Consider the following 3,244-nt stretch of genomic DNA (forward strand, 5'->3'; position numbering starts at 1 on the left):
CTGTTGTTTTACATGTTTTATTGGTTCTTCTTCACGTTGTATAATAGTAGAGGAAAAATAACCGCTGTTTTATCGTTTTTCTGGTTCTTCTTCACGTTTTAAGTCAGTAGAAGAAGCTAACTGTAGTTTTTTTATGTGTTAATGGTTCTTTTTGACGTTGTATAATAGTAAAGGAACTTAACTTTTGTTTTTATCTTTAATGGTTCTTCTTAACGTTAAAAAATTGTAGAGTAATCTAACTGTTGTTTTTATGTTTTATTGGTTCTTCTTCACGTTGTACAACAGTAGAGGAACCTAACTGTTGTTTTAATGATTTAATGTTCTTCTACACGTTGGATAATAGTAGAAGGATTTAAATATTGTTTTTTATGTTTTACAGGATCTTCTTCACGTTGTATAATGGTAGAGGAACCTAACTATTGTTTGTATGTTTTAATTGTTCTTTTTGACGTTGTCTAATAGTAGACGAACTTAACTGTTGTTTTCATGTTTTAATTTTTTTTTCTTAACGTTATATAATAGTAGAGGAATCTAAATATATTTTTTATATGTTTTACTGGATCTTATGCACGTTGTATATTAGTTGAGGAACCTAACTGTTATTTTCATGTCTTACTGGTTATTCTTCAGGTTTGAAACTAGTAAAGGAACCTAACTGTTTTTTGATGTGTTAATGGTTCTTTTTTAACGTTGTATAATAGTAGAGTAACGTATCCGTTCTTTTATGTTTTAGTTGATCTTCTTCACGTTCAATAATAGTAGAGGAATCTAACTATTTTTTTTATGTTTTAATAATTCTTCTTCACGTTGTGTAACTGTAGAGTAACCTGACTGTTGTTTTTTCTTTGGTGTTTTGATGGTTCTTTTTCACATTGTATAATAGTAGAGGTACCTAACTGTTGTTTTTATGTTCTACTGGTTCTTCTACACGTTTGATAATATTAGAGGAATCTAATTATTGTTTTTTTTATATGTTTTACTGGATCTTCTTCACGTTGTATAATATTAGAGGAACATAACTATTGTTTTCATGTTTTACTTTTCCTTCTACACGTTGTATAATAGTAGAGGATCCTAACTGTTGTTGTTTATGTTTTAAAAGTTATTGTACACGCTGTATAACAGTAGAGGAATCTAACTCTTGTTTTCATGTTTTACTGGTTTTTCTTCACGGTTTTAATAGTAGAGGAACCTAACTATGGTTTTTTTTATGTTGTAATGGTTCTTTTTGACGTTGTCTAATAGTATAAGAACCTAAATGTTGTTTTTATGTTTTACTTTTTCTTCTACACATTGTATAATAGTAGAGGAACCCACGCTTTATAATAGTAGAGGAACCTAACTATTGTTTTTTTATGTTGTAATGGTAATTTTTGACTGAATGTCTAATAGTATAGGAACCTAACCGTTTTTTATGTTTTACTGTTTCTTCTTCACGTTGTATACTAATAAAGGAACCTAAATTTTGTAGTTTTTTTTAATGGTTCTTCTTCACGTTTTATATAAGTAGAGGAACCTAACTGTTTTTTTTGTGTTTTAATGGTTTTTTGTCACGTTGTATAATACTAGAGAAACTTAACTGTTGTTTTTATGTTTTAATGGTTATTCCACACGCTGTATAATATAAGAGGAATCTAATTAAAAAGATCCAGTAAAACATACACAAACAACAATTAGATTCTCTTATATTATACAGCGTGTGGAATAACCATTAAAACATAAAAACAACAGTTAAGTTTCTCTACTATGATACAACGTGACAAAAAACAAAAAAATAGTTAGGTTCCTCTACTTGTATAAAACGTGAAGAAGAACCATTAAAAAAACAACAAAATTTAGGTTCCTATATTAGTATACAACGTGAAGAAGAAACAGTAAAACATAAAAAACGGTTTCGTTACTGTACTATTATACAACGTCAAAAAGAACCATTAACACATAAAAACACAGTTAGGTTCTTCTATAATTATACAACATGAAGAAGAACCAGTAAAACATTAAAACAACAATTAGGTTCCTCTCCTAATTTAAAATGTGAAGAAGAACCAATAAAGCATGAAAACAACAGTTAGGTTCCTGTACAATTATACAACGAGTAGAAGAACCAGTAAAACATGAAACCAAGAGTTAGGTTTATCTAATATTATACTGGGTGTAAAATAATCATTAAAACATAAGAAACAACATATAGGTTCCTCTACTATTATACATTTTGTAGAAGAAAAAGTAAAACATGAAAACAACAGTTAGGTTCATCTACTATTATATAACGTCAAAAAAAACCATTACAACATAAAAGAACAATTGTTAGGTTCATGTACTATCTACACGTTGTATAATAGTAGAGGAATCTAAATGTTTTTTTATGTTTTTATGGTTATTCTACACGCTGTATAATAGTAGAGGAATCTAACTCCTGTTTTCATGTTTTACTGGTTCTTCTTCACGTTTTATATAAGTAGAGAAACTTAACTGTTTTTTTATGATTTAATGCTTCTTGTACACGTTGGATAATAGTAGAGCAACCTAACTGTTGTTTTTACATGTTTTATTGGTTCTTCTTCACGTTGTATAATAGTAGAAGAAAAATAACTGCTGTTTTATCGTTTTACTGGTTCTTCTTCACGTTTTAAATCAGTAGAAGAAGCTAACCGTTGTTTTTTCATGTGTTAATGGTTCTTTTTGACTTTGTATACTAGTAGAGTAACGTAACCCTTCTTTTGTGTTTTATTGGATTTTCTTCACGTTGTATAATAGTAGAGCGACCTAACTATTGTTTTTTATGAAATAATGGTTTTTTGACGTCATATAATAGTAGAGGAACCTAGCTGTCGTTTTCATGGTTTACTGGTTTTTCTTCACGTTGTATAATAGTAGAGGGATCTAACTGTTTTTTTTCATGTCTTACTGGTTCTTCTACTCGTTGTATAATAGTAGAAAAACCTAACTGTTGTTTTCATGTTTTACTGGTTCTTCTTCACGTCTTATATTAGCAGGGGAACCTAACTGTTTTTTTTTATGATTTAATGATTCTCTTTCACGTTGTATAATAGTAGAGGAACCTAACTGTTGTTTTCATGTTTTGCTGGATCTTCTATACGTTTACAATAGTAGAGGAACCTAACTGTTGTTTTTATGATGTAATGCTTATTCTACACGTTAGATAATAGTAGAGGAATCAAACTATTGTTTTTATGTTTTAGTGGATCTTCTTCACGTTGTATAATGAAAAAGTAAAACATGA

Source organism: Limulus polyphemus, unplaced genomic scaffold (genome assembly GCF_000517525.1).
Source record: "Limulus polyphemus unplaced genomic scaffold, Limulus_polyphemus-2.1.2 Scaffold5916, whole genome shotgun sequence".
In the NCBI taxonomy this organism is placed as follows: domain Eukaryota; kingdom Metazoa; phylum Arthropoda; class Merostomata; order Xiphosura; family Limulidae; genus Limulus; species Limulus polyphemus.